A 26,367-nucleotide genomic window follows, 5' to 3' on the forward strand; every position below is an offset into this window, starting at 1 on the left:
CTGGGACAATCTACCTATGAGAAGGAGATGATGGCCATATTACATGCAGTGGAGACCTAACAACCATACTTCTTGGGGCGACGTTTCCAAATCCGCAAAGACCACCAAATCCTTAAATATTTTTTGGAGCAACGACTATCCTCACCATAGCAAAATAAATGTCTTGCCAAAATGTTGGGATATGATTATGAGATAATTTACAAGAAAGGGCGCGAAAATGTCATAGTGGATGCTTTATCACACCAATTTGAGGAGGACAACACCCTGCTAGCAATCTCTCTTCCCATTCCAGATTGGATTGAAGAAGCTCGCAAGGAATGGTTTTCACATCCTTTTCTCTCCCAACTCATTAATAGCTTGCGAGAAAATCCTAATTCCATAGTGGGCTACTCTTGGAAGGATGAGATTCTTTGCTACAAGGATAGAGTAGTGATATCACCGACATCTTCCCTCAAAATGCGGATTTTTCCAAAGTTGCACTCATCTCCCACTACAGGCCATGTAGTCTTTCAGAAGACTTATGCTTGCACTCGTCGTTCATTCTTTTGGACAAGCATGAAAACATAAATTCTTACTTTTGTAGCTGAATGTGATGTGTGTCAGCGCCACAAAGGAGAATCAGTCAAGTCCCCAGGCACTTTTCAACCATTGCCCATCCCTACCTCAATTTGGATGGATGTTTCTATGGATTTCATTACTAGTCTTCCGAAGTTAGGAAACAAGTTAGTCATCATGGTGGTTGTGGACAGACTTTCTAAGTATGCCCATTTTTGCACCCTACCCCACCCTTTTACACCCACTTTGGTGGCTTAATCTTTCATGGACCAGATCTTCAAATTGCATGGCATGCCCACTTCCATTGTGTCTGATTGCGACGCGATCTTCACCAATAACTTTGGCAGGAATTTTTCAAGCTACAAGGCACCCAACTACAACTAAGTACTTCCTATCATCCCCAAAATTATGGTCAAATTGAAGCCGTCAACAAATGTCTGGAAACCTACCTCAGGTGCTTCACTTCAGAAAAGCAACATCAATGGGTACATTGGTTACCTTTAGCTGAATGGTGGTATAATACTAACTATCATGTCACCACCAAGATGACTCTCTATGAAGCAGTTTATGGTCAACTCCCCCCTTCACCTATTCTTATATCCCAGGATGCTCTAAGGTGCAAGCAGTGGATCAACTCCTACAGAACTGAGCAACCATGCTAGCCCATCTCAATGATAATCTCCATCAAGCTCAAAATCGCATGAAGCAATAGGTAGACCAACATCGTTTGGAGTGCACATTTAAAGAAGGGTATCAAGTATTCTTGAAGCTCCAACCATACAAACAAACATCACTCAAAGACCAGGGCCGCTAGAAATTATCTCCAAAATTCTACAGACCTTATCAAATACTTCAACACATTAGCGAAGTAGCCTACAAGCTAGCCTTGCCACCCACTATAAATTCCATCTCATCTTCCATGTATCATGCCTAAAGAAAGTGGTGGGGAACAATTGCAAAATTCAAACCAGTCTACCTAAATTGGATGAAGAAGGTTCAATCTAGCTCCAACCTAAATAGGTCCTTGACAAGTGAGAACGACATCTGCGTGGTCGTACAATCAAGGAAGTCCTCATCAAGTTGAAAGACACCTCGCTGGAAGATGCAACCTGGGAACCAACCACTATTCTTCAATAGTTTCTGCAACTTCAACCTTGGGGACAAGGCTATATTTATGGGGGAGGGCATATTAGGTTCCAATCCTAACCCCCTTATTTATGTAATAGGGTCTTGAATCATATTTATAGTTAGTTAAAGAGTCAATAAATCCCATATTAATAATTGTAAGTGGTTGACCCACATTTAAAGAAAGAGACCACAATTAGTTGCAAACGGGCCATGGTATTAGACAGATGGTATTAAGAGAACCATGGTACTGACCCATGGTATTGCATGTATGAATCCTATATAAAGGATAGAGACTCCCCATTGAGGAGCGTCGTGTCTTATTTTGTAATCGAGCCCTGCTCTATTGAAGGTTTCCCCCTCGAAGAGACAAGTGAACATTGATTTAATCTCTAAATAATAAAATACATGATGTTATTTCTCATTTTGTTATGTGTTCTAGTTTGTTTTTCTTCGTATATTCTGTATTCTGGCATCTTCTCGCAGGTCAAGAGAATAACAGATGCATAGTAAATCAAAAATTCTTAAGGGGTGTCAATTTTTTCGAGATAGTCTTAAAAAAAAATTGCTGTGTAGATAGAGGTGTTACACTATATAAACAATTATAATAGAAGTATAATATTTGAATAATATATAAAATTTAAGTATATAAAATAAATATATGTAAAGTAAAAAACATTATAATATGTGTGTGTGTGTGTTAACTTTTTATTGATACTATATACGTATCAATTATATAAATTTATGTATGCGCTATTTTGGATAGACGGTGTTCTATGCTTTGTTAAGGCACTTTTTTATGCGAAGTGACCGATTTAGTTTTCCACTCCGATTCTTTATGTGAAGTGACTGGTTTAGTTCCCCACTCCTGAATGATATATTGGACATGATGAAGATGTAATTCCACCAAGCTTACAAAAAACAAATTATATATATTAAATATATAAAATCGCACTAAAGACAACTCCTAATATATATACACACGCTAATATTTTATTTATACTATATTTACATAAATTATGTAAATTTATATATTTATACAAAGTTATAATAAAAGTCTAATATTTCAATAAAATATAAAAGTTAAATATATAAAAAAAGAAGATAAATGCAAAAAATATTTTGATCTTCAAAATTTGTTTTCATATATTATTTTTGAATATATATATACCATACACATTAAAAATATATATATTTATATATTTATAAATAATTAGAATAAAAATATACTATTTCAATAAAATATAAAAGTGACAACTATATTAAAAAAATATTTTAATCTTTAAATTTTGTTATCATTTTTTTTTTTGTATATATATGTTAATTTTTTATTTATATAATCAATACATATATATATATATATATATATATATATATATATATATATATATATATATATATATATATATATATATTAAAAAATTATAGTAATAATAATAATAATAATAATAATATCCATTTTTAAGGTCACAGCCAAGCCAGACACCAAATTGGTGTATGAGACCCCCTTGTTTATGGGACAAGGGACCCACCTCCGCGCAGCGATTTGACTGCTAAGTCTACGAAGGCATACATACTCTACCCCCCTCTGGTTTTGAACCTGTGACCTCTTAGGAGGAAACACATGCTAGTAAAAGTACAATACGTTAATAAAATATAAAAGTTAAATATATAAAGGAAATATATATCATATCGATTTTAGTAGAGGTTAATCATCATATATATTAAAAAATATTTATTTTTAAAATTTGTTATTTATTATTTTTGAATATGTGTTTGTGTAATTTTTTATTTATATCACACACCCACCAAGGTTCAAGTCTCATTAATATAATTATGTATTGTTACCTTGAAAAATGTTTTATTATGCACCTCCACACACAACAAAAAAATTAGAAATATAATATTTTAATAATGTAAAAGAATAAATATATAAAAATATATATTGTGGAAAATATTTTAATTTTTAAATTTGGTTATATATATATATATATATATATATATATATATATATATATATATATATATATATATATGAGTTGCTAAGATTATATATAAAAGAGTTGTAGCCATCTTTTACTATTTTTGTGGAAGAAATGGAACAAAAACTAGGTGATTTAGTTGTACCCATGGCAATGATGCACAAGATGTTCTTTGTTTTGTTTTTCACTGCCTCCTATTTTCTCATGAGGAGATGGAGGGAGGAGATGACAACCTCGATGCCTCTTCTTCATGTGATGAGTCTTGGGGAGATGCTGGCCATTGTTGCTCAACTTATCTACTTCATATACTTTATCGGATTCTTTGGCATCAATTATGTCCAGAGTTTTATCACCACCTCCAAGATGAATGGAAGTGAGGGGGAAGCTTCTCAGGATCATGACTTTGATCACGGAAGAGAGGAGGATCTCATGAGCCATCCACCATCCATGGATCTGATTCCTGGTGAAGAATTGGGTGTTTCTTTTATTAAGTCTGATCAACGCTTCAATGCCCATGCATCCAATATTGTCTCTGTTGTGTTTATTGCAATGGGACAAGATCCTGCCCAAAACATTGAGAGCTCTCATTTCATTACGATTTTGGAGGCATCCAACGGTGGCAAAGATAGCATGTTTCAGTCACAATGCCTTGTATTGAGGTAAGGAAAGTTACACTCATTAATGCTTTTTTAAAACTTATTCAAGACGCCTATTTCAATTTACATTTTCATTTGAGTAGTGGAGACAGAATGTGAGTTAATTTATAATTACTTTGCTTGGTTGCAGGTGGGAACAGTAGGGGTGGAACACAGTTGGCTTCACAAGCTGCTTGCTTGAATATTCTTGGAGTGAAAGGACCAAATGTGAAATCTCTTGGAGCGATTGCTCAAAAGTTGGAGAGAATTGTGGCAGGAGCAGTTTTGGCTGGAGAGTTGTCTCTCATGTCTACTTTGGTTGTAGGCGAACTGGTGAAAAGTCATATGGAGTATAATAGAAGTTCAAACAAAGAAACCAAAGCATCATCATAGTCATAAAATAGACAAAAGCAAACCCAACAAGGTCACCACATTACTTCGCTCTTTATTCATTTCATTTCAAGCTTTCCAGTCTATCACATGCTAACACATATGCAAAGATTCAATCCCCCTCCCTCTAGAGTGAGGCATCAAAATTTCATGCAACACTCAAAATTACGAGTTCACTCTAATTGTTCCATGATCAAAATCATTAAATTTATTAACAAAGGTTATGGTGTGCTATTGGTGTTAGAACACCAAATCATCAAATGGAAAGACTTAAGTTTCCTAGTACATTTGGTTGTAGATAATCCAAATAATGCAAAAAATCACTTTTGCTGATATAAAAGAAGGACCATCATCTGTTGTAGTGTCTTTTCCTAGAAGATCTGCCATAGATCACACAAAAATTGATTTAGCCTGCAAAGCTTCATCTATTACATAGATCCACAATATATTGATACTGCCAGCTCCCATCCACCATCTGTAAATTTCCAGCATATGGATTTATCTGAATATGCTCAGATTGTAAACTTCATCTCTCTGCAAGTTATGTGTCCAAACTACAATCCAAAAGTAAATCTCAGTAGTCTTTCTGACTTCCTTATACATCAGAACCATCACCCCAGAACAGGAGAATCCCCACCGACAACTTCGTAACTTCCTGTCCTAATCTGAAATGTTTTGATATTTCATTCCCACATGACTTTGATCATGTGATGATGATTCGTGAACTTCCTTCCTTGGAAAATGAAGATCCTTGCTTTAAAGAAATGTTCAGCAAAATGCGTCCCTTTGGTATGCCTCAATACAGTCTAGGATATCTAGAACAACTAGATGACCTGATCCCTAAGTCTAGATTTAATAATAGTGTGCCTCCTCATTATAAGAAGCTTTCAAAACCAGAGATGCAAAAAATCTTCTCAGTTATGGAAGGATGTAAAAAGCATACGTTTGATAATAAGTGGATAAAAAATATGCTAAATTTGGATCTATATACCCATCTTGAGGTTGAACGTTTTGACCTTAGTACTCCATATCCTGAAAAGAGCACACTATCATATGAATGGAAGACGTACATGAAAAAGGCAAACATTTGGTTACCCTTTTATGAATGGAAAATAAAATTGGAAAGCATAGATGTACATATGGCAGATGTTAAATCATCTTCAACAAAACATGCCTTGACTGCTATAGATGATCCCAAAAATCTTTTCCTTGTGATGCATTAAGGAATTACATATTAAGCTTGCATTTAACCATGAAATTACAAGTGCATAAAAGAGGAGGAAGAGAAGAATAGCAAGTCACCCATAGAAGACACAGGATTGATATCGGAGTTCGTCCAGGAGGGACTACATCTCCAGGCCTTGCTTGAATTAGTGGGGAGGCCCTGTTTTCATTAGATGGAAAAATAACGAAAGTACATCAAAAGTCAAAATGACGACCTTATACCTCAAAAATTGAAGAAGCACAAAAATTTCATATCTCTGATCAAGAAATGGACAACACCGTTGAGTTCATGGCATTGAGAAATGCTAAAACCATATAAAATTTGTCAAAAAATGACAAAGTGGAAACATGGCCCCCTCGAGAAATTGCTCAAATAATGGTTCTGGCCCCTCTCTCTCTGCACTGCTCAGGGTTCCACCTGCATAGAAATCTGTGCCCGCTCCTCTCCTTGCGCACTGTGGAAAAAGTTTCATATAGTATTTGTTGGGTAGATAAAACAATAAATGTGGTTGGTGTAGTGGCTAAACATGTTGAGTTGTTGAGGAGGGGTCAGGGGATCAAATCCCTCCCCTCCCTGAATTAACACGCATATGCTTTTTAAGGCTGCTGGTTGGGGCATTAAATGTTTTGTGGTTGGCATGTGAGGGTGCCCGGGAGGCAGTCCGGCCACACCGGCGAGGTGGGTCCAAGCCCCGCCACCCTCGGATTAACACTTGGCAATGATGAGGCACGGATTGGTTCCACCGGAGGTGGACCGCCCCGCTATGTAATATATCACCATTATAAAGTTTTGGAGGTTGGAGGGTCAGTGGGGTTCATGGCTCGTCGACCTATATTAAATATTAAGTTTGGTATATTATGGTTCCGGGTGCTGTGGGGGTGGCGGTGGTCATGGCCCACCATCAAAAATATATTTTTTTAATTTTTTTTTATGATATAAAAATCATTAGGCATTTTTGCAAATTCGAAAATTGACCGAAGGATTCAATTTAATTAGGCCACAATTTCACCCAAAATCTGGCCCAGGTTGGTTGGAATCTGGTGGCTAGATTTTTTCCAAATTTCTATCTCCTTAAGTCTGCTCAGTCACCCAAGTCTACCTTGAACATTGACTACTCCTAACTTTCGCATACGAACTCAGTTTGATGAACCGTTCACACCACCATGATCATGATGATGAGATATTCAACATGAACCTGGTTTGAGTATAATCCAAACACTCTGATTTTTTACTTTTCCTAAGTCCCCTTGGACTTCTTCATGTGTCTGGAGCCACTTGGATCAATCCTCCCCACTAAGGAGCTTTTGGATCCCAAAAGTATTTACACTTAGCACACTATTTGTTTCCTTTTCAATCCACAATTTCAATCACCTGCACACAAAAATGGTACATCTTTTATAATCATGCACACCACATGTTATCACTGAAAATGTTGTTGTCAAAATTTTTGGTCTAGCTTAAAGATCGGGTGTTTTCGCAGCGCCTGAATTCTTTTAGCAGTTTCGCAGCGCCATCTATTTTAGTGATTTCGTAGCAAAAGCACTGACTTTGCACTGGCTGCGCTACGAAATTAGGGGTTTGCTCGAAGTTTTCAGTGAAGGCCCAAATTCTAAGCACGCCTATGGTATACTGGCTACAACTGCTGTGGATGAGGTTGAGGTGCTTAAAGGTCTAGTGTTGACTAAAGGATATAACTTTGATATTGTTTGCATACAATGCTCTGATTTATGGATTTTAAAAAACAGGGAACACACAACGAACAACAAGGGCTATGTAAATTTTCCATTCTTATAGAAAGTTTCATGGTATCAGTTGGAGTTGATGGGCTCCTGAAATCTGCCCTGTTCAATTCAGGTAAATCACAGTTGACAGACTTGAAACAAATGAATGTGTAACACTCCTTTCTAATATTTCAAGGTTGTGTTGGTCATTTTGGATACTATTCATCACCTTCAAGCTTAGGAATATGCAATGCCAATTCTCAGACCCTACCTTCACCTTTGACGGGAAATTTTGACTTTTCATTTGAGATGAAGAACAGGGTGTATTTAAACAACATTTTAACTCGTAAATGGGTGATAAAAGAATTTTGTAGTCAGCTTCCGAGGATGCGCACCCTTTTAAAGGGCACCTGCAAACAAACATGTCTTTTTCAGTTGCAAGCAAGCATATTAATTAGCAGCCATTATTCAATGGTTCAGAGAAAACATTGATGGAGCAAACGCAAAGGAAGGACAGGTTGTGCATGTGTTGGACATGTTTTCGGTTGGTTTCATGGTATTTGTTTGATAAGTTTTGATAAATATGAAAGGCTAGCGATGTAAAAGTTGTCATTGAGAAATGAGAAGTGAAATTCTGGGTGAAGCAGGCTCTCACGATAAGCTGCGCTGCGTTAAAAGTCATGAATGACCCCAAAGTCCTATTTCAAATCATCACAATCATTTTTTTTCCATAACCTATTTCATGGCTACTGTTGTTAATCGCTGGGTTGCTTATCATAATGGACAGTGGCATGATAATTCTCCTGATCTGGTGTATTTTCGTTCTCAAGCATGACTTGGTCACTTTCGTTCCTCTTGTTCAGTCTTGAAAAGAGTCCCTTGGTCCCGTGGCAAGTTCGAATTCTTTAATTAATGATGTATTGTCAGTGACATGGCGGCACACCTGTCTTGTTCTAAGATAGCATTCGGAGATTGTAAATTTGTTGCGCAAATCAGAGAGGCACGTGCAGAGCATCTAATAAATAATCTCTGATAACATTTGGCGTCCTCAAATGTATATGCTTCTCATAATAAATAAACAATACCATTACAGTTACCAAATGTGACTCATATACATACGGCTTCACATGTTCTTACAAAGAAAGAGGCTTGTGATGTATATATGCCGATAAAGAAACCAAATTGTCATGAAATTGCCGCAACCAAGTGCAGAGTATTCGGGTGCCTTGATGGGAATAGAGCAGTAATGCAAAAATATTCAATTCTGAAGTCTTATCAGTTAGGGGTACATGGACCAGAAGTAGATGTTAATACTTTGTGTGTTGGACCAGGTTATACATTTCATTGTTTTAAGGACACACAAGAAGTTTCAGAGGTTCAATATGTGAAGAATGCAAATGTTCCCTTGAGTTATCGCACTGATACTTCAGTTGGTACCCAAAATTGAGAATTTCCGTTCCACCCTGAGATGTATTGAGTTTTGGGCAAACGATAGAGACGGTGGTGACTAAGCATGCCTGCAAACATTGGGAAATTCTGTCAGCGGCCATACATCAACACTGTGGGCGGTTTCTTTTGACTTTTCCAGAGACAGAATGGTCTCTTGCAGCGATGATTTAACATTGATGGTTTGAGATGCAAGCATAAACCCAGCAGAGAGAAATGGAAATAATGGGCCCTGGAAACATCTTAGCTTCATTTCTGGATATCATGACCGAACAACATTCTCAGTTCACTGGTCAAAGAATGGTTTTATTGACAGTGAAGCATCTGATGATTGTATCAGGCTTTTCAGTGAGAAACACTGTAATTTTTTAAAAATGCCTTTTATCTTTTGCCAAATATTAAATGAATTCAATTCAAGGAAGCTGGATCAGATGAATATATTTCGAGAATGTTTGCAAGCTGGAGGCTCTTGCAGCTGTTGATGCATGCGCCAACATTGGGAAGTCTAAAGGTCAGGAGGAGACATGGGATGAATGTTTTGAAGAAATGCTCTCAGAAGTCGCCAGTGATGATGTTTATGAAGAAAATGATGAACCTGTTTCCTATATCTGAAGGATGTTGGATGGGCAAGCAGATGATGATTCACAATATAAAGATGGAGAATACAGAGATCTAATTCTTGTTATTAGGATGAAGACAATACTATTCAAAGGGTTAACTATCAGGTGGAGCCTCTAAATATTGACCTTGTATCTCTTGCAAACCATAGAGATTAAGACAATGAAACAAGTGAATCTCCATTTGGCGATTCATTTGAAACTCGTACCCAACCTTATGATCTTTTCCCAAACAGCAAATACTCCACCTGATGTGACTTCTCAGAAAGGAAGTTCATTTGTTCGTGATATATTCCAGAGCAGATCGAGGTTGCTTCCAGAAGAAATAAATGGATCCTCGGGTTTATTTAAGTCACTGGTTCATATCACAGCGCTGAAATTTGAGAATAAAATTAACCAAGTTCTTCATGGTCTAAAAACAAAATCTCAAGAAGCAGAATATAAGTTTGTCCAAGAAAAACTATATTTCTAGAAGGATTCTCTATTGTTCCTCTTTCAGGAGCTAGACATAGCAGACAATGAATTTACAAATGTTTCATCATCATTCTCTTTGGCAAACTTTGATGATTTGTTTGTAGGTGTTTCAGATCGAGTTGGAAGACTGAGGAAAGAGAGCTGGGACTAAATGCTAAACTAGTAAACTATGTTCCAGCCAAAGTATCTCTAAAAAACAGAGGAATCCGGGCATGCTGTTTGAGTTTGTTTTTAGGAAAAGCTATTGACATTGAAGCCTGGCAGCTAAACAGGATTATTTGTAAATTGTTGTTCATTTGTTGGAATGAGGAGATCATTAATAAATATAGCACAGTGTTAGCAGAAAACCAGTGAGGAGGACTGTGTTTTTAAATCACACAGCAGTTTCGTAGCGCGCTACGAAACTGCTGTAGGTGATGATTTAAAGCGCAGGGCAGCTAGTGTGATACTGTGAGCAGCTAGTTTGACACGGTGAGCGGGAGTTGAGGAAGAGGAACAGCTGTCTATCAAATAACACCTACAGCACATCAGAAACCTGGCATCATTCCATACTTGGGGTTATTAAAAGATTTGGGAGCAGGCTGCTATATTTTAGGAGAATGTTGGGAGACAGAAACCGATAAATAGGAGCACACCTTCTGGTCATTAAATGAGTCATCAGCGCTTTCAAGCATCCCAAGTCAGCATTCATCGTATCTGTAAGCTCAACCATCTCAACTTAACTAAAGGAGGACAGTTGTCACAGCATTCAAGAAAGCATCAAGCCTGCGAGGAGAAAAGAATTAGTGTTTTAGTTCGATTAGGACTTTATGTAATTACAGCCCAGCATGTTTGTAATTAATGCATTAGTTAGTAGCATGTAGGAGTAGTTAATAGGGCTTTCGAGCTCCCTCTAGAAAGGGAGGAATGTATTCATATAAATAGAGGAAATTAGGATGTATAAGGGGTTGGATACTATATACAAAAACAAAGTTTTTTGGGCCTATGTAAAGACTGTTACAGTAATGATAAAACATGTCGTTTCTTCTCAAGATTCTCAATGGATTATGTTGTTCAAGTGTAATAGTGTTTTAGTTTCTTAATGTTCTTTTTTGCAGCCTTGTTATAGCACAATCACTCAGAATTCATATTGTATGCTCTGACTTCCTGTGTGTTTGACTAGCTGTGGGTTTTGGTGAAGCCTGTTTGAACATCCCTCAGAATTCATTTTTAATGCTCTGACATCCTGTATGTTTAGCAGGCTTTGGTTTAGGTAAAATAGGTTTGAACATCTGATGCAAAGAGCCTTGACTTCCATGAGATGACTGTGATTTTGTTTATTAAATGTGAGAGACTCCATAGCCCAATGAAGACCAATTTGATGTGTGTCCAACCAGCGTTATTTTCATAAGTGTGTAAAGAGTTAGCCCTCTGTTGTTGTGATTAATTCTCTATCAAAAGCCTGTGAGAGAGCCCTCTCTGATTAGGAAGGCTAATTCCTAGTCTAAAGTATGGTCTGAAACAGTTACATGAAATCTGGCTTGGTTGCAGTCCCTAGAACGGGTTTTGTGATAACACCACACATGACTCAACAACCCTCCCTTGCCAAGAGTTTATAGCACACACTCCTTGGCCAAGGATTACATAAAAAGTAATCAATACCTCAACTACTAATAAGGAAAGGCCAAAATATCATCATTGCGTTCTGAAGTGATTGGAAAAGCACCATCACTTTTACATTTACTTGCAATGTATGATTTACAAGGGTGGCCATAGCAAGCTACTACCTCTAAAAAAACCAACTTAATAAAGAAAACCACCGTGAATGGGGTGGATTCATTTGTTGAACATGTTCACCTTTCAGCTCCTCTAGTGATGTTTCCAGAGCATGGAGCACCAGACACGTGGTTTGTTGGTGTCCATCTTTGTTGAAATGACTACCACGATTCTTTTCCCTCCAAAATTTCAGGGCTGCCTTGGGGCGCTTGCCCCTAGTGTTCCTCCGATAAGTGTTCATGGAGCCCTCACTATCATTGGACCGTGAGGAAGGAGTTTCATCATCTATTGTTGGCTGGTTACTTGTTGTGTTGGAGCTTTCTCTCATTCCTTTTCTATCATATCTGAGTCCTGCACGATACGGTAATTCCTGGACTTCAATGGGGTTTATGATGCCTTGGCATTTGATGTCGAGGCCCTTTCCCTGATACCCCATCTTCTTTAATAGTTTGGATCCAATCCCTGTAGTATATTTTTCGAAAGCAACGAATTCATCATCATGAAAATCATATGAAATCGGGGAATCACTTTTTACCTCCGGATAGCAATGCTGTATCTTTTCCAAGGCCTCATCCTTGGCTTGCAACTGGCGTAGTAGTCTTTGTTTTTCATCCCTTGCCTCCTGTAGAAGCCTCCTTAGCTCAGAATTCTCTGCTTGGATGCGGTGGTTGATCTCCTCAAGTTCTTGGAGTCCTGCTGCGGGGAGTGCCATTTTCGTTATGTCCATTGAACTCCTTGATTCATGGCCAAAATCAGACCCCAAAACTATGGGTCCTCTTGTCGCGATCCCAAGGGCTGCAAACTTCATTTCATCGCTGGAATCAGACCCCAAGTCAATGGGCATACCTCGCGCAAATCCCGCAGCTGTGACCTTCTCATCTTCCTCTCACTCGAAATCTTGGTTTTGCTACATAGTGGTGATGACCTTCTACTACCCCTTTCTATCATTCCTTTTAGGTTTCAGCTCAGGGAGCAACTTCCAACAATTTTCTTCGTCATGCCCCTCTTTCTCATAATGTGTACAAGAGGGCTTTGCTCCCCTTCTCTTGGTTGTTGTGGTTCTCTTTGGGTGGTCATCTCGTTCATGTGTTCCCATTTTTTCTAGATAAATGGCCTTTACACTAGTCGAGTCAACGGTAGTAGGTTCAAATAATAATAATGAATGTATAATGTAACTATGTAATGATCCAATATACTTAGTTACTACTTGAGGTGAGTCAAGTGCAATGCCCAAATTAAGTGTTTGTTTTCTAAACTCCTTGGTAAAGCTTTGAACATCCTGACCTCTGCCTTTCCCTTAAGTATTGCCAATCCATTAATGCTTTTTGTTTATAACCCAAGGGATAAAATTGTTCTTTTAATGTAAAAATGAAACTAGGCCATGAGGAAAGCAGATTACCCACGCTCTTATTGCTTCACAATTTTCTCTCCCACCAGATGAGAGCGATGCTACTCAGCTGAAGAGAAGCTAGCTAAATCTTTGCCTCATCCTCTGCGATCTGCTGAATCCTGCAGTAGATCTCAATCTGCCTAATCTAGTTATTAAGCTTTTCTGCATTACTTTCATTGTTATACATGGGAAGATCAAATTTGACATCTAATTTAAAGAAAGGTTTCTTAGATGCACCCCTTGAATTTCTATGATGATGGTGATGAGAGGAAGAAGAACTTTCACTCGTGGAAGGAGAAGGAGGTGGATCTCCTCCATCATCTCCGTGCACTGAACCTTGTTCTTCTGGAACTTTTTCCCCTGCACTCTCAAGTTTTTCAAGTCTTGAGAACATCTTCTCAACACAATCTACCATCGTGTAGAAAGTCTTGTGGAAGTTTACCTCCTCTTCATATCAAACATCATTCTCCTCACCCATGTTTCTCCTTTGATGTGCACATCCCTCTTCGAGATCAAAATATTTTAATTTTCCTTCACCTCTTCACAACCTATTTCTGGTTAGCATGCAAACATGCAATTCGCATCCACAAAGTCCTGCTCTGATACCACTTGATCCAAAAAATATTTTCCTTGTGATGCATTAAGGAATTACATATTAAGTTTTCATTTAACCATGAAATTACAAGAGCATAAAAGAAGAGGAAGAGAAGAATAGCAAGTCACACATAGAAGACAAAAGATTGATATCAGAGTTCGTCCAAGAGGGACTACATCTCTGAACCCTGCTCAAATTAGTGGGGAGGCCCTATTCTCATTAGATAACAAAATAATGAAAGTACATCAAAAGTCAAAATGACAACCTTATACCTCAAAAATTGAAGAAGCTCAAAAATTGCAGATCTCTGATGGAGAAATGGACAACACCATCAAGTTCGTGGCGTCGATAAATACTGAAACCATATAAAATTTGTCAAAAACTAACAAAGTGGAAATCTGGCCCCCTGGAGAAATTGCTCAAATCATTGTTCCAGCCCCTCTCTCTCTGCACTGCTCAGGGTTCCACCTACATAGAAATTCGTGCTCGCTCCTCCTCTCCCGGCACACTATGGAAAAATGTTCATATAGTATTTTATGGGCAAATAAAACAAGAAATGTGGTTGGTGCAATGGCTAAACATGTCGAGTTGTTGAGGAGGGGTCGAGGGATCAAATCTTGCCCCTCCCCGAATTAACGCAAATATGCCTTTTACGGCTGGTGTTTAGGGCATTAATTATTTTTTGGTTGGCACGTGAGGGTGTTCAAGAGGTGGTCCAACCACACCGGCCAAGCGGGTTCGAGCCTCGCCACCCTCGAATTAACACTTGGCAATGATGAGGCATGGGCCAGGTCCACCAGAGGTGGCACACCCCGCCATGTAATATATCACCGTTATAAAGTTTTGGAGGTTGGAGGGTCAATGGGGGTCATGGCCCGTCGACCTATATTAAATATTAATTTTGGTATATTATGGTTCCAGGTGCGGTGGGGATGGCGGGGGTAATGGCCCGCCACCAACTATATATATATATATATATATATATATATATATATATATATGATATAAAAATCATTAGGCATTTTTGCAAATTCGAAAATTGACCAAAGGAGTCAATTTAAGCAGGCCACAAATTCACCCGGAATCTAGCCCAGGTTGGCCGGAATCCGGTGGCTAGATTTTGTCCAAATTGCTGCCACCTTAAGTCTACCCAGTCACCCAAGTCAACCCTGAACTTTGACTGCTCCCAGCTTTCGTATACGAACTCGGTTTGATGAACCGTTCGCACCACCACGATCACAACAATGAGATATTCAACATGAACATGGTTTGAGTACAATCCAAACACTTTTATTTTTGACCCTTCCTGAGTCCCCTTGGACTTTTGCATGTGTCTGGAGCCACCTGGATCAATAGATGGTAGCAAAATTGAAACTACTAGCACTTTTCCTCCTTACAAAGGCATTCTGTTAGGAGAAGCACAAAACAGTGCTAAAGCCATTCCCTTGGTCTTAAAGGATGATAATTCTCTTGGCATTGATGGTAGGATAAAAAAAGCCAGTGAACAAATAAAGTGGACCAATCGGCAGTAAAAGGGTTTGAAATGAGCTATGCAAAGACCACAGAACTAAAAGAAAATTTTGATAGCCTACAAGTTTTTGTAAATAGCATCAATAGAACTTTGAATGATGTAAATTACTCTACTACAGTGTTAAAAGGCTTTGTCAAAGAATATTTAACAAGAATTGAAGATGTTGAAAAGAAAATGGATATATGGAAACAATCTACAGAAGAATCCATTGAAGAATTATATGAGAAATTTGACAGATTGCATATAGCCTCCAAAGACAATCCTATTCATGTTTATTATCTGTTTAAGAGAACTGTAAATATCTGGCATCCTATCAAACCTATTGATAAATTTCCTTTTCTTCTCCCAAAAGAAACAACGGAAGAAAAATATGAGCCCATAACTCTTTCTTCTCTATTCAAAGAAAAAGAACAACTTGAAAGCTCAGAATACAATCTATTCCCCATCTATGAGCCTCTCCAAAGCCAGTATACCAGGTACCCTGCACCAGATCTCAGTGGAAAAGGGAAACTCCCTAAAACACATAGTTGCCATCATGAATCACACAGAGAGTGGAATATTGACAATCTGAGTATAGCTCAAATAAGGAAAATGATAGACCTAATGTTTACTGAATATAAGCTTATGTGCCTTAAATGGAAGAATTAAATAGAAGCTTGTAAATCTATCAATCAGTGCTTTACTGGAACCTTATTAAGATGGTGGGAAATAGAGTCATCACCAGCATTGGTAATAAAAATGGAAAATGAAATCTTGAAGTGTGAAGGGGGAGATATCATCCATAATGTTGATGGTGACCCACAAATCAATATCATTGGGGCATTACCCTCATTCATTCTAGAACATTGGTGTGGAGGAGAAATTGAAATTGCAAATAAGAATGAGATGATTCTCATGAACATTAAATGGAACAAAATGTCCCAATATGAATACTTTCATAGGGACTATATTCAAAGAATATATGAGGTCAAATATAGTACAAACATCTTATGGAAACAAGTCTACTTAGCGCTTTGCCTTCACTTGGGGAGAAATATACAGTATAATAACCAGAGTTCTAGTAGGATTATGCACGTGCATGAAAGTAAATAAATCACTACAAAAATTGTCAAAATTACCAGATAGTAAATCCATCTATAGCAAATATGGCCTATCTATATATGACCCCATAATAAGAAGAATAAAATCCAAAAAGAAGGCTAAGAAAGTAAGAAGACAAGGGTACAGATAATATCCATAGAAGAAAAGAAAAGGAACTAGGAAAGGATACTACAAGTATGTCCCAAAGACAAACTATTATGAACCTAAGGATATTCATCTACAGATAAAGAAAAACGATCAATGTAACAGCCCTGGTGAAAATTCCATGTAAAAATATATAAATACCACGGATGATGGGACACATATTCCAAACTAAATGGTGGGCAGGACATCCTATTGTGTGTTAATTTGGTTGTTTATGGCTAAGGCATTAAAGAGGAAAAAAAGGTACTTTGGCACATTTATTTATGAAAATAATGGAAATTAGGAGAAAATGAAGGTGAAAGGTCACATTTTGCATGTGAGGATGAAATTGAAGTAAAATAATTTAAAATGAAGAAAATAGAGGCCTCATTAATAAAAAGGGTTATGAGGATTAGCGGGCAAGACTTGGTTAGTTTAGTTTTGGAGCTCTCTCATTATTCTCTCTCTCTCTCATACTCTTGGTTACTTAGAGTTTTTTTTTAAGCACTTTGGCATTGGAGCAAGAAAAGCAAAGAAGACAAGAGGAAGTAAGGATCAAGTAGGTAAAGGTAGGATCAAGTGGCTACAACAGGCTTCATTGCAGGTATCAACTTGCATGTGTATTTTCCTTGCTAGATTTGGCATGCATGGGATTGCATGTGTATTTTCCTTGCTAGATTTGGCATGAATGGGATTGCATGTGCTTCTTTTCTACCATGGCATTGGTTTTTCTAGGTGTGACAATATTTTCAGCCTAGCCTTGCCATTTCCTGATAGCGTTGATGAGATGGGTTCTCTCATGCGTTTTGTGGGGGGATGGTCGGGTTGGATTCGAAGACGAGTGGGGTGGATCTCTGAATTGACAAACACATGGTGGTAGTGGTCCCTAAACAAAATTGAGGATGCATGAAGCCACTGGCATAGTAACCCCTAAACTGAACTGTGGGTTGTGGTAAAGCCAAAGTGTGTGCCTCGGTGGGCCTAGGAATCCTTGTTGGTGAATGGCGGGATATACGGTAAATCCAAGAGGTGTATTTTCTCTCCGTTGGGCATAGTGATTCCGGGATGGAATGCATGGTAAATCATAGAGAGTATGTCTTGGTTTAGGGCCTAGTGATCCCTAGATCAGACTGTAGATTCACGGTAAAGCCTGAGAGACTAGGAGGCACTCAAATTCCTCACGGTGTAGGCGGAGAACTCCAGTGGCATCCACATTGATTAGTGTTTTTTTTTTATGTTTTCTGAGTCCCACATTCATGCTTGAAATATGGCACAGGGGTGATTAGCTGAAGAGAGACTTGGCTCAACCAATCTATGGTCAGGTGGAACGTGGTAGTCCCATCACTGGTTGGTTCATTGCATTTATTAATGAAAATTTCATTCCCTTAATTTTCATGCGAAAATGTACCGATATATATATGGATTTTTATGGCTGATATGTTTATTGTATTTATGTTCCTATTATGTTTGTTATATGCACATTTACCTAGAGGTTGTTACAGAGTGGTATCAGAGCATGGTTCAAACACTTGGACTGAATGGGCTCTATCATAGGTAAAATGAAGAACAGAGGTTAATGTTTAGACCTTTCTATCATATCTGTTATAACTTATCTTTTGTGGAATATTAGAAGTTCAAAGTCTGTTCATATAGAAGGTAAATCCCACTGATAATGCGGTAAATATTTCAGATATTGGTTCACAATACTTTAGGAATTATGATCTAAGGAAGATGACCTTCTTGAATGCACCTTTAAACAAGTCACGTTGGCATTTCTGCAATAACTTTTCTTCTATAGTATTTCAGAAGTTATCAAATCTTCCACATTGAGGGGAAATACTAATTATTATGTGGTATAAATTTCAGATATTGGGTTGCAATAGTTTAGGAGATATGAGCAGAGGGAGTCGAGCCTTTTGAATGTTGCTAAAATCAAGTCTCAAATAGGTCATGCTAACATTTTTGTTATAACTTTTATTCTGGGCACTCTCAGGAGCTGAAATTTTTTCCATAATTAGAGGAAATTCCACTTATATTGTGATAAAAATTTCAGACATTTATTTTTTATATTTTAGGAGATATGACCAGTGTAACTCTAGCTTTCTAGATACTCCTAGAATTGTGCACCAAATAGGATTGTGTTGGTATTTTGTTATAACTTTTCATCTATGAAACCTCAGAAGTTGAAACTTGAACCATAGCCAGGAATAATTCCACTGATCATATGGTTTAGTTTCCATAACATTTACTACTACAGTTTAGTATATATGCATTGAATCATTCGGTATATTAGTTTTCATGCAAAGTGTTCCGTGAAATGCTTAAATGGTTCAATGATTAATTGCATACAAAGTGTTTGATAAAATCCCCCAATGAGTATGTTGTTTGTAGTTTGGGATAGTATTGGTGTGTAATAGTATTGTTGTAGTTTATATATGCTTACTTGTATGAAAATAGTTGGCTATATTAGTTTGCATGTAAAGTGTTTGAAGAAATGCTTACATGCAAATGTAATAGCATGGTAGTTGTTTGAAGAAAAATGTAAACGTATGGTAATTGTTTGAAGAAAATGTTATTTTTTTTGTATGGGATAGTATTTTAGTATGATAATATGGATGTAGTTGATATATGCCTAGTTGCATGCAAATAATTTGAAGAGTTTCATGTAGGGAATTTGAAAGGTTGCGTGCAAGGAATTTGAAAGTTGCATGTAAGGAAATGGAAAAGTGGCATGTTTTTAGTTATTATGTTACAAGTGGAATAAGTGAAATATTATGACTTAATATCATACAAAATGTATGAGAAATGAAAATCAATTTATTTTCAAGTGTGGTTAAACTTAATAAAGCTTTGGAGATCCCATTTCCATAATTGGACATTGGGGATCGGACCATTACAGTAGCTTCCTCCTTCTACCTTAATGTGGACCATGGATAGTAAGCAGGTATGCTTATAGGTTGTTATATTAGTGAATGATGATTTCAAATTAATAGACACGACATCTTCATTTTTAGAACATGTTACTGACTGTGTATGAATTATATGTCGCTTACATGTTGATTTCATGATACATACTTACATCCTTGTATGTTAGGTTACATTTTTGAATATTTTGACTACATGCATCAGTCTTGTAGATTGATTACAAGGACTGGTTGATTATGTTTGACTACATGCAGTTATGTATATTGGTAGTTGTTTTTGCATTGCTTATGCATACTACCGGTTGCATGTGGCAATGTGTACAATGGAGTAATGGTTGTTGTTATGCATGTATGGTCGTGGTTATGATTATGCATGTTGTTGGGTAGCGGAAGCCCCATGCAACGGTTAAGGGGCACAAAGTGAGACATTTTGGGTAAATTTAGGGTAAAGACTCCGGTGAAAGCATGGAGCGCGAATTGTAATAGGTTGAGTCAAAGGGTAGTCTGCCCGAGAATAATAAAAAGTAATGTAAATAGAGTCAGCTTGCACAGGAGCACGGGCCAGGGAAGGGTATAAATAGAGCGCGACTCTATGAGGGAAAGGCAATTGTTTTTGGAGAAGATGAATGGTAATGGGTACTTGAAGTAGAAAGATTAAAAGCATCTGGAAGTCTGAGTCGAGGGATAAGCGTAGTAGGTAGAGGCTCTACAACTATGTGCATAGAGGTCTGGAAAGTCCACAGCTGTGTGCGTGGACCCCTACAGCTGAGTGCGCAGGGTGGATCTGGATGTATTGGTGAAGATTGTTAATAAAGATAAGTTTACTCTGAATTCTGTGTTAAATGTGACTTTACTCTTTTATGGTAAATGAATTGTTATGATCTATGCATTTCTACTGTTGAATACTTGTGAACTGGGTTTATTCTTGATGCACGAAAGTAACCAGAAATAATAATAGTTTGCTTAAAGACCGCTCTAACTAGATCAGAATAGTAATAATTAATCCAATCTGTAATAAGTGTGATAAGGGTAACCGGATCTGCGTAGTGCGAGGCTGCAGAACGACGTGCCAACCTCACAAACCACCTCTAGATATCCCAAGGGTGCGAAAACCTGGTTCCAACACCCTCCCCTGCTACCTCCGGTGAGACCTCAGACCATGCTTCGCGGGCTGTTGCCGAAAGGGCCGGTAGCTGCGGGATTTGTTTAGCTAAATAATTCTTCCGAACCTGGTCCAGGCCCTTATAAGCCAAAAAATGGTTTCGTTGTCGGGTCATTGATCTGCCTAAGGGGTGTCTAATGTAGGAACACTAGAATCCTACAAAGAAAGAACTCGAAGATTGGTGGGATCTGAAGCTCCACGAGTTCGTGGTTCAGGAGAACAAAAACTCGCAGATATCAGAGGAACAGTGGTTGGATTGCTATATATTCACGGACATACATGAGATCTTCTTCGTAACATTCCTGATAGAATTGTATGAGTGGATCACAAAGTTAGTTGATAGCGTGGGAAGGTGCAGATTGGACCAGCCCATAGTGTGGACTCCAGAACTAGTGCGAAGGCTGGAAGCCACCGAAGATAGAATTGCACGCATGGTAGACCTCTAGTTAGATCAGATCATTGGGGATTTATCGCTGAATTCGCAATAGATACAACCGTAAGTTATAGTGAAGCAGAAAGGAACTTTCTCCAAGGACCGTGGGGTAGGTACATCAAATCATTGAATACTTCGATTAAGATGTTGTTGTGTGAAAAATAGATTCTGCACGTGTATTGATGTCTGGGGTAACGCGGAGTGGAAAGGGTTATCGAAGAATAGGAGAAGTAGAGAACAACCCATTGATTTCTATCTCGTGGGAAAGCGAGGAGGATCTCGCTAGGTTCTCACCAGGAAGTGTGGTCTGATTGATTAAAGAATGCTTCCCACTGATACCACCTCTGTCTACACCACCACCTACTTCACCTGCGTCGAGTCCATCCACACCAACACCTTCGCCACCCCCTCCACCACCAAAAGTCAGGATGGCAACCGCAGTCAAATTACCGACCTTTCAGGGTATAGGGAATGAAGAGCCAAGTCGGTTCTGGTTTGTGATAAAATTTGTATGGGATGCGCAAGGCATAACAGATGAAAACATTAAAAAGGCCACACTGGTCAGTGCACTACAGGACCACGCACTGACATGGTACATAAAATACTCAACCGACCATTTGAATGAGGGAATAGTAGCGATCCAGGATGCGCTAAATAAAGAGTTTGGCTGACCAAAGTCTGAAGCCCAGTCGGTCATTGGATTCAAAGAGATAGCAATGTTGCCTGGTGAAACTCCATGGGATCTGGACCAGAGATTAAAAAGTACTATTCGCGAAGCGAACATGACCTTAAAAAATGGGTAGCATTGCACATGGTTTGTTGTGTCCTTGACGCCCCATTTGAGGGCAGCTTTGTCACAGCATAAGATCTCAACCCAAGCCAACGCATTGGAGATAGAAATGAGGCTACACGTGACCCCAATAACAGACCCAGGGTTGGGAGTTTAGCAAATCCATGCGCAGCTTCAAAACTTGAGCTTGGAAGTATAGAGCCTAAAGCAAGGAAGAATGTCCCGACCAGAGGTGTGCTCAGAGATAGGTTGTATCAAATGTAAAAGCCAAATGCACGACAAGGACCATTGCTCGGTTTTCTTGAACTATCTGGAAGGAGGAGGTCTGTTTCCGTTAAGGGTAGAAGTACAAGCACGACCAAGTACTGCGCAGGCGCTCTGGTGCATGATTTTATAGGAGGGAGGGAAGCATGCGATAGATAACTACCACCTACTACAGAAATACACCCAGACCTCACAACAGTTGTATTGCAATTTTTGCCAATCGGTGGGACACGATGAATGAACGTGCCAAAGTTATGACTTGATGCTAGAGAGAACCCCAACCTACCAAGTGCAGACTAAGGTGCGAGGAGGGTTTCAAGCACGCGGTAGGGGAAGAGGATGGGGGCCCAGGCAGGGCCGCAGACAATTAATTTGTTATAACTTTGGAGGACAGGGACACTACATGCACGATTGTACTAACCCAACCAGGATCTCATGCCCCTACTGTGAACAATTTGATCACGAATTAAAAGAACACTACTACCTTTTCCATCTACTATTTTTGTGTGACTGCTTCATCGCATTGGAGTCGTAGTTGTTCCATATTAATTTTCTTCTCGTGGAGTATCTGGTCGACGCAAGTGGCCCTAGCGCGAAGTTTGATTGTGGTACTGTCATGGAGTTGTTGCAAACTATCGTGTGGGAATGCAGCCACATTCAACCCCAGTCTGATAAGTCATTCTAGTATGGCTTTGTCCACCAGTTGGTTGGTGATCGATGCGCCTACCAGAATTGGAGTAGAATGAGCAACTTGGGCTATGAGAAATGGTACCGCTGCTGTCATACTAGAAGTTTTTGCAGAAGTGTTAGTGCCTACTTGCGCCATTCTTGATCCCAATTTGTGTAACTGTGTCTGAAGCTCTCCCAACACAATGTGATGCTCTGACATAGCCTCATCAACTGCCTCCCAAGTAGATTCGCGAATGATGTTTTCAATGTCATTTAGGTTGCCCTTCGTTAGGGTGGTCACTTCACTATCTGTCTTAGATGCTTTTTCTTTCATTCATGGCTTCAGTCGCTCTAGTGTAACTAAGCGCTTCAATGGGGTACCCGTAGTAGTGGACGGAATATCCATTGCGACTGGCTGAGTGGATTCCTTCTGAGTGAATTTGTCTTTTACTGGTGTCTTCGCGCCTGGTAGTGGTTTTTTTATTGCTATGATTTTTGCCTCTCGCATTGCCTTAACCTGTGCAGCATATTGTTCATTCTTGTTTTCTTGTGCAACATGCTTGGCTTCCTATTTTTGTTTCTGAATAGTAGCCTCGTCTCGTTCCACTGCCTCGGGTCCTTGCCAAGTTGCTAGCCAAGCTTTGACAATCTCGTTAACAATGTCATTAGTGACGATGAACTAGAGAGGGGTCCATTCCTGGGCTGGGTCCTTCTGCGCCCTGATGTAGACATGATGCATATTTGCTTTGAATTCTGCAATGTGCTTCATAATCTCATAAACTTCATCTGTCAAGTGTGGTAACTTAGTAATCCACTGATGCACATTTGCGTCCATCAAGATCCAAAAGATTTTAATCCCACGAATTATGCTTGTGTCCTTTGTCGCATAGAGGGATGCATATTGCACGGCTTCCGGCCATTCCGGGGTTAAAACAAGAAATTGGCTGTCTTTAGGCAACTCAGTAGCGACCAGCATGAGAGACAGCAACAGCCATGCATAATGGAATGTCTTGCCTTCTTCCTGGACTTCGCGACAATTGGTCAGAAATTCTTCACAAAGAAACTATGACCAGTTGAACCACACACCAGCAGCACATTCTTCAGCCAGTGTGATAACGATGGCGGGGACCTCAGAGCCCCGAAATTTCCTCATCAGTTTTCATACCAACAACTAAGTGGCCACCCTAACTGTGTCGTCAGAGATACTATCAATGACATACCCTTGTGGTCCCTTGGTGAGCTTATACGTCTTCTTTAGTCATTCTATCATCCCTACATCATTGCTTTTACTAGTAATTTCTCGAGGGTTCCGTCCCACGCAGGGAAGATGCAAGATCTGGTGAACAAGTTTTGTTGTGATACTGACGGGTTTACCGACCCATAATGTATCTCTGTGCACTAGATAGAGCAACTGCTTGATGACTAACATAGTAATGGGGGGCTAGAGAAAGTGCGGGATTGCCAGAAGACAAAGTGATCCGGCTTCGTCCACCTTTCGTAACCACTTCTTTGGCTGTAGAGTGGTCACCGGGCCATCTATCTTATGGTCCATTGAGGCATTCGTCGCTAGATGGGGAAATTTTGTTCAATCTGCAAGGTCACAATCTTCAAATTTCATTGTCACGACATGACCAACCACCGAGTTTTCCACTGGGATGGCTTTCAGGAGAGAGGGGGTGGCGATTATATTGTTGAATTCGTCCAGGTTGGCAGGTACCTTTTTCATCTCCTTTCTTGGAGGCACATACTTGGGTTGTCGCACTCGTTGTACAGGGTTTTCCTCGGGGATATCCTCTTCTACCTGCGTGGGAGACTCTTCTGTTTCTTCCTCACTATCAATGATAACAGTTTTACCTTTTTCTTTCATTGTGGATTGGCCAACAGGATGGTGTTGCGGCGACAGTCTAACTAATTCTAGAAGTGGAGGTTTCTTCTTTGTCTTCAGTGTCCGATGGGATCTAGAGTGCTCAGCTTCCTATAGCGGCTCTGGCTGTGGGCTAATGGTGGTATGCTTTTGAGCTTTCAGGATAACATCTTTGTAGTGCTGTGGCAATGCCCAAAACTACGGACTATTTTCAACTTCCTTGTTGCTCATGATGTAGATAATATGGACAGATTCTCTTGCCGATCAGTACGACGTGGTGGTGTGACCTTTGCTCTGTTTATATATTGATTGAACTCGAAAAATGGCGGCTTTTTCTTGTGATAGCTCATAAATTTGATTTGGACAGTTATGCTTTTGCCTTAATGGCCTGTCGCCCGCTTCAAGGTGCTTTAAATGCACCATCATACCATGAGTAGTATCTTTAACGGTCACTTTCCATCTTTCCTTTGCAGTAGCAACTCCCCAAGGACGTAGCCACGATTTCTGCATGGATCCGGTGGTCATATCATGCAACTTTACACCAGCCTATTTTATAGTCGCACACCCTCTTCCAACTACTTGGGGTGTTGGGACTAGACCTCCAATAGATAGTCAGGAGGGTGAACCCCTCGCATGGGTCTTCTCGTTCCCCACTGACCCAGATCGCGAGCACCCTATACGTCCTTCTACTTCCATTATGGAACTATGGTGTGTGCACCCCCCTGGCTCCAGGTGCAACCACATCCAAGTAGGAAAGCCAACCATGTTAGTTTCCCTGGGCAATTCATTTTCTTCATCTAGGTAGGCCACTTCTAATTGAAGTTTTGTGATGGCTTTTTCCAACTTCATACAGTGGTCACGGATTCGGGCCTCAGTTTGTTCCAACTCATCCAGTCATCGTTTTGCATGCAGAATGGCATCCCACAACTGTTGAACCTTGTCGCAGATGCCATCCCTGGTGGGATAAGCTGTACCTATAGTGGTTGATTTGGATGTAGGAAGGAGGTTCTCCCTAGCTTGATGATCCTGTATTCCACTATGGTCTTTTTGTGGTGTCGGTCATTCGCCATACACTCGTATTCTTTGGGCTATTGTTTATGCCATCTTATTTGCTGCGCATATCTTCTAATCTAGAGTCAAAAATTTCACTTATATGTGAGATTCCATGATTCTTCTACTGGTACACGTAACCTATCTACCGACGCACTGGGTTGTTCCTGTACTATGCATCTGGGTTGTTCTTCAGGGATTGCGTCCTTCTTCCTCAGGTGGCATTTTTCGTTACATCGTGCTGATTAAGTCACCCTATTACAGTTTAGTGTTGTAACTTCCTGCAATCAATTTTTCCATCGCTCTGCTTCCTCCTCAGAGTCCATGGTGCAGATGTTATCGCGTTCCCATGAGATTCCTCTATTCTCAGTGGCATGCATCCGATCTTGGTCTTTCGCTGTTATCTGATAAATGCAATCAAGTTCGTCATCACCTTCTTCATCGCGTACAGGTTCGGTATAGTGTTCTCCTTCCGCTGGATCCAACAGAACTACCACCTGTAGTGACTTCTGTTCAAAGGTCATCTTGCACCTTTTTAAGTTAATA

The 26,367-nt window shown here is 39.3% G+C and overlaps 1 pseudogene; it reads left to right on the plus strand.

Moving 5' to 3' along the window:
- Nucleotides 1-3,899: 3,899 nt before the first annotated feature.
- LOC149154865 (3-hydroxy-3-methylglutaryl-coenzyme A reductase 2-like) lies at nt 3,900-4,690 on the plus strand (annotated as a pseudogene).
- The last annotated feature ends 21,677 nt before the right edge of the window (nt 4,691-26,367 follow it).

This window comes from Pinus tabuliformis, chromosome 9 (genome assembly GCF_031772625.1).
Source record: "Pinus tabuliformis cultivar Carrire ecotype Pingquan chromosome 9, CPIR1, whole genome shotgun sequence".
NCBI classification, from domain to species: domain Eukaryota; kingdom Viridiplantae; phylum Streptophyta; class Pinopsida; order Pinales; family Pinaceae; genus Pinus; species Pinus tabuliformis.